This window comes from Lactuca virosa, chromosome 1 (genome assembly GCF_052849685.1).
Source record: "Lactuca virosa cultivar CGN04683 chromosome 1, Lactuca_virosa_CGN04683_v6, whole genome shotgun sequence".
NCBI lineage: Eukaryota > Viridiplantae > Streptophyta > Magnoliopsida > Asterales > Asteraceae > Lactuca > Lactuca virosa.
Window position 1 is genome coordinate 9,969,990 of NC_136426.1, and position 7,354 is coordinate 9,977,343.

The following is a 7,354-nucleotide window of genomic DNA, read 5'->3' on the forward strand; positions in this document are numbered from 1 at the left end:
CTTGAAGATCCACTTACACTTAATGGTTAAGCTCAAGTGCTTGATCTACCAAGTTTTCACATACATGGACCGAATCTCGCTCTCCGTGTCCTCTTTCCATGTTGTAGCCTTTAGGGCCTACCATAGCTTCCGATAGCTGGTATACTCTGATTTCTCCATGCCAGTGACTCATTTACCTCGTTAATATAAACTCTTATATAATTAGGCATATGACGTCCTCTCTCATATCTACAAGGAAGAGGTGGAAACATGTCAGTTTCCTTAATAGCTCTTTCAATATCGAATTGAATGCTAGGTCACACTTTAGGCTTTTTGTTGGTTGACTCTCGAATCTTATCAAGATCAATGAGGCTCCCACTAGCCCTTTTGGAAATCAGTTCCCTATCTTGGAATACTGCCATTCGAGCAACATACACTTTGTTCTCAAAAGGATTGTTAAACAATTATCCAAAACGCTTGATGGGTTCTCCAATGAGATAACACATCTCTATTCTAAGTTCTAGATTGTCAAGCGCTTCACGACAAGCGTAAGCCTCATAATAATAGACTTCCATATGTGATAGTGAGGAATGAATCCCACAACACATATCATAGAGTGATTCATGAAACTACTTAGTTGGTACAAGACCAAACAACTTATTGTAACACTATTCATGGTACAATCCATGAAGTGTTAGTATGCATAGTGTGACTCATCTAGTATGAAATCAATCAATGATTTGTATCTCTATCCAACTAACATTTCCTAGTGGTAGTTTTTTTGGATGGAGATAGATTGTGAAACTCTTTCATAATTCCTTAGATGGTCAATAAAGTTTGGACTGGCATTCTCACTATGAGTGTCTCATCTTATTGCCTAGTTGATTCTTAACTTCGCTTTATAAGAGCTCTGAACACCTAAAAGGTTCCCAACCCATGTTAATACGAAGTTGGTCTCACCATGTATCATGGTTAATCTGAACGATGCATTACTGCAAACTAATTCCAACAGATATTCACATCACCTAGTGATGCATTCATCATCTATCTTGTTTAACAAAATTTACATTTATCATGAGACTCGAGGTCAAATGATATCCAAAATCTGGTCCATTTGGATAATTGGTAATGCATTTCTTATTTATGTATCCAAGACTATGATTCCACAAATACATTTCACCAAAGCTTTTGGACGTATTTGAATCAGTACGTATTGTTGTCAATCTGAACGATCCATTATGTAAACTAATTTCAACATATATTTTCACCATAATAATACACCTTATTTAAATATTCGAATCAATTTTGAACTATTGCTACTATACTAGCTTCATAGATTTCATGACTTTCTTTTAACATGTTAGAATGCTCCAGATTTAAATAAGTCAGAACTATCTTATGAATCATAGTATAAACAACTTCAATTATAATACCATAGACTAAACATTTCGGAAAAGAGTTGTCTTTTGATCCTATGAATAGTAGCAAGGGCTTGGCATTCATGATCAAATTATCTTCTCCATGTTTCAGTCTCCTTACTTCATTTTATTCACTGCACATTCTTGCAAATGTCAGTACACAATCCTTAGTAAAACACTCAAGGATTCGAAGTAATGTTCCAATGGAATTATAAATCCATATATTTTATTGAACACCAAACATGGGAGAACTAGTTATCTTTTGATCCTGTTAGAACAATGTTCTATTAGGATCGTTAGATTCTATGCAAGCAAACAATTATGAACGTAAATAAGAACACGAGTATGGCTTTGAATATGTTGTATGATTAATGCTTCAACACCTCAGAAGAGCTCGATTAAGAACTTCGACTGTAGAGGTGTTTAGGGTTACAAAACAATAAACGTTATAATCAACAGCATATTATGCATACATGCATGCATATTTATAGTATAACCCTACTAGATAATCACGGATGGACATGCCCAATCCGGATACAAAACATAAAGCCCAAGACGCAACACAATTAAACTCTACAATCTCCCCCTTTGCGTCATTGGAACCGAAAGCTCACTTCGGCTGAGCTGCAGAAGTCTTCTTTATTGTTTTGAACACCTTTGGAATGATAGCCAAAAGATGATGACGGAACGTTATGTACCACCGAAGCATGTCAGTAAAATTCTTCTTGTCAGCCTCCGAGTTCTGCTTGCACCGATGTATAATGTTGATGATGTGCTCTAAGCAGTCGGTTGAAAACAAGTGTTTATCCACAAGAGCGAATAAAAATCTGTGAGCTTCGCCTTTGGTAAACATCACAGTAAGATGTGTTGAATCTATTTGGCCCATTCTCATCTTGTTCACATCTCCTGGTTTCGGTGTTGGCTTGATGGTCGGTTTCTTGTTCATCACTTTTGCTATCTCTTGATCCATAGCCGCAACCTCATGGATGTAAGAAGCCAACATCCTCTTAAAGTGTTCCAAAATCGGCTCATATTCTCTCGGATTTGTGAGCAGAATGTTGAACAGCAAAATCCAATCATGAGGGTTTAGATTTGGAAGATCTGCTAAAGAAATAATCGACACCGAGTTTGCAGAACCTCGTGTGATTTTGAAATTGACATTCACAAATTTCCCAGCAGGTGTTGGTTTGAGTACCTTGACAGTGATTATTTTCTGTGCGCTCCATGTCAAGTACTGAGGTTGTCCATACTTCAAATAGAAATCAATCAGCTCTCGGTCAACCTTTGGATGAGGAAAAGGAACCTCAGCAGTCGAGTCAAAGCAGTGAAACGTGAATGCTTTTCTTGTGATTGGCATGTCGAACTGCGAGTCCTTAGAGTTATCACAATCAAACGAAGCAACAGGTTCCAACCAATAAACACTTGGAAACTCTATAACTTGATTGATAAGTGCCTCTTTAGTCCATATAAGGGAAACAAGGCCTTCTTGCAGATCAAGGCTTCTTCTTCTTCCTTGTTTCTCCTTTCCCTCTCCTCTGCTTCCTTCGCAACCTTTAAATTCTCATCCAACTCTCGGTCTCTCTTCTTTCTTTGGAGAGCCTCAGCAATGGTTTCTTCCACATCACTATCACTATCATCATTGATCTCCTTTCGCTTAGCTTGTGAACCAGAACATGAAGCTACATTATCCTTCAGTTCGGTTGTGACTTTGACTTTCGGTTGGGTAGTTTCTGTTTTCACAATCACCTTCTGTTGAACACCTTCTCCCCCTTGTTTTGGAGAAGTGAATGGCTCCGAAACACCTTTCAATTCGTGTAACATGGCAAGGGCAGGAAGAAGTTTTGTAGTGAGATGATTTCTGATTGTCAAAGTAAGAATAGGATCATGAGCACCAAGAAGATTGGTCAACATGTCCTTCACATCTCCTGCACAGCTACGGAATACAGCCCTTTCGGTCTTCAACAAAGAAATCTCTTTTTCTGCTTGGGGTAGCTGCACTTTCTGTACTTCAATAGTGGAGGATTGTCGGGCCAGTTCTTCCTTCAGATCACTTTCTTTTGCTAGATTAGCGTGAAGAGATTCAAGGCGAGAAGTCACTGAGCTGATAAGTGATGAATTCTCGGTTTGAATAGATGAACGCACAGCTTCAAACTTGATTTGCTCTTCTTGAAGAGACTTAGAAAAGGAATTCACAGAGGCTTGAACCTTGGCTGTATTTGTGTCGGCATGCCCTTTCAGCGACTCAAGAAAAATCTGAGTGGTATGAACAATATCAGTAACATCACTGGTGGCCTTTTTGCAAGAGGAGGTAGACGAATCAATGGCTTTTGTGGATTTTTCAATGGACTCTGTGTATTGCTCTAGAGTAGTATCCATAAAGGCTTTGAGCACCATACTACTATAGGACTTGCTGTCTTCAAGCAACTTATCCAACTTCTCATGAATGCTCTGCAAGTGTTGGCGGGTAATAGGAGCATCATCATCCTCATCAGTAGGAAGCCGATAGGGACTGAAGTATGTAGAGTCATACTCATCATAAGCACCACCGAGAGTGGCACCAGAGTCGGTTGAGTTAGTGGGTGAAAGAGGTTGAGTGATGACAGGAGGTTTGGTTTCAGTAGTTTCCCCCGTATCAGATACGTTAACCACTACTGTCGGTTCAGGAATAGTGGTGGTGGTAGACTGGGAAATTATCGGAGGTGGTAAGGGAGTTGTAGAAATAGGAGTAGAAGTAACTGGTGGTGGTGGTGGTAAAGAAGTTGTAGTTGGGGATTTGGTAGGTGGAGGAATAGGTGGAACAGAAACTGGAACTGTCGGTTTCGGTGATGAAGGTGGGGTAGGAATTTTGTCATGAATAGGTTCGGTTGGAGTTGGGGAGCGGGGAGGAGTATTACCTCTCGGTGATTCATGATGACTTTCCTCTTCTTCATCTTCCTTGTCATTTTCTGAGGTAGGAGGAGTGGGACTCTTGGACCTTCTGGCCATCTTTTTAATCTTCTTGGGCTTGGAAGAATCTCCTTTATCAGACTTTCGCTTCTTTGACTTAGGAGCCTTAGACTTGTCCTCCTCTGTTGTCTCCTTCTTTGTTGTAGCCCTTTTCCCTCGGTTTCCAGGCTTGTCCATAGCTTCCAGGGCAGCCTTCTGTTATGGAGAAAGGACTCTCGGTCCTGTAGGAGAAAGTTTGCGATAATCAGCCATTACCGTACTCTGGGCTGTGACACATCGATACATAGACTCAGGAATAGAGCCATTGTGAGGGAACTTGATTGGATCAGAAATAATGATCTTCTTAGTGTGAAACGTGGCAATTGACGCGACTAGGGCATCCTTCATTACAGGAATGTCCAAAGTATCAATCGCCCTGCGTGTGATAAGAGTCCAGAAGCGACCACATGAAATTTCTGAATGCCTCGTAGAAGTGTTGAGGCTCTGCACCACTTGAGACCATATCATTGTCCCATAATCAAGATTTAGACCATTGTAAAGTCCATAGAGAAGGGTCAGAAAAGCTTTGCTGGTGCCAACAGATCCACCACTCCTTTCTGCTAAACTCTTGATGAGAAGAGTAAGCAATCCATTCCACTGTGATGGTAAACAAGACTTCTTAACCTTTGTAACTGTGGTGAGTACATCCGTATACCCCATCTCGTAAAGCATCAAGAATAATTGAGTAGTCGTGATAAAGTCTGGCGAGATGACAGAGGAATCCACGGCAAGATGCATCAACGAACAAAATCTCCCCTTTGAAATAGAAGCCTTTTTATTATGTATTTGAAAGTAGATGCGTTCTTTGTTCTTGTCATACATGGCAGTAGAGTAGACTTGCGATAAGAGCGACATCAGAACGGCTTCCACCTGCGTTAGGGCTAGAACCAACGGTGAATACTTCAAACATTCAACTACGTGCAACATATATGAATCATACAAAAATGGATTGAGTTCGATGATCATATTCTGATTTGGCTTTATCGAAAGCAATGTGGACGAAGCAGTCTGATCGTGAACTGATGAAGAAGCCGCCATTGTTGATCGAAGAAGGAAGATGAATAGTTTGAACTTGCCTTGTAATTTGAGAGAATTTGTTGCTGGTAAAAGACAAACAAAAGGAGAACCTCTTTATATATCGTTGCCAGGAGAGAGAAAAATCATGACGATAATGACGTGATCACTAAAACGTCACCTGAAAAAGTGCGATGTGACAGTGTGGTTACTCCCAGGAATACGTCAGCACGCGTGGGTATAGAGACCGTTCAAATTCACGCGCCCAAATTCTTATCTTCAATCGTCGTTTAAAATTCAATCTTGCTCCAAGAAATAGGATTGCCCCTGTTTAGTCAAAAGATAAACAATACTCGAACCAATAGCAACCAGAATGTGGAAAATAAAATTTTCGTGCAATAGAGTATCAAAAGATAAAGAAATAAATCAAATGTGTATGGGATGTGAGTGATGTCTCATTATAAGACAGAAAGCAGGGGATTCCAGACAAGAATCGCTTCCTTCAAAGTCATGAGAGACTTGAAGTGCTTGTGTGGTTTCCCGAAAAATACGACCAAGTGTTTGTAGAGAAACATTGAAAGGCTTCTTTTGAATATTAGGCTGTGGGTAGCTTATCTTCAACTGAACTTCGAGTCTTAACATAAGATCGAACGTTGGAAGAAGTACTTGTGAGACCGATGTGGTCTGTTGAACAAGTAGGTGGGATATTTTATTATGACTAAAGAAGATATAGAAATCTTAAAAAGAAAAATAAACTGGATCTTTATGGGAAGAAAAGCCTTGGTGTTAGACGAATTCATAAAAGATCACTTGGTCCCTTATGCATTCTCCGACCAAATAGCCTCCCCTCCTTTTTTTTTCTCCCATGAGCTCAAGGAGTAGTTGAATGGGTCCACCCTCACCATTCACCCTTTACAGATTACACCACCTCCACAACCACTAAATCCATTTCTCCTTACCCTGTTTAACTTTATTGGTGCAAAGAAAATTTCTTATTGACAACGTAATTCAGATTGCCCCTTTCCCCTACCCGTGACACCCTCACCTTTTTTTGTAAAAAGAGAGACATAGGGAACCTATGGCTGTCTTCCCCTCTTAGGAGCTTCACCATCTCGCCAAAAAATCTATTATAGGTCTAGCTAGATTCATCATGCTCATCAGAATCCATGTGGTTAGAAGCTTAGGAACTCGACCATTTATCATAATCAAGTTCCTAATTGTTTCTTTTGGTTGGGCTTCTTCCAATATCTATCACTTCCACTACTCCTATCGTTTTCTTACAGTAATGCGTTTGATTCTGGCCAAACTGAAGCTAATGGTGGACTTTCTGGCACCTGAGTGGGCGGTGAGAGATGAAGTAAGGGCTGGCGGTTTGGGAAGTAGAACTTGAATACCATTATCAGTATACTTCTCATATGGGATTTCAAATATCGTATTCCTCATTGATCCTCTTCTTACATGTTGATTCATACATTTAAAATTCTTATTTATGGGTTTTATTTCGATTTCAAACATTCTGAAGCTTTAACCCCACATCCTTTGTTCGAAATTCCGACCAGCGCCCTTTTTTTCTACCATCGCTAACCTATAAACATGAAATCGACAATTATTACCTCAAATAATGAGCTTTTTCAAGTCAACGAGGGTCGGGGAGGCAAGGACCCTAGACGAGAGGTAGTGAATTAAGATAAAGAAAGAATAAGAATTAAAAAAATCGGTGTTGTTAGGTTAATGACAGTGCTTATCCTGTCCTCTTCATTGATGAAGTAGTGTGTGGAGGATAAATCGATGGTCATATCTATATAGAAACTAGTGGTGGTTTGGATCTATTAATCAACGTATGTATAGGGCTCAGTGTCTGAATACATTAATCGGCGCATGTGTATGGTTTGGTGGTATACCAATGACTTATGACCCTGTGTGTATGAAGGAACAAGAATGTCATTGTAGTTCTATGG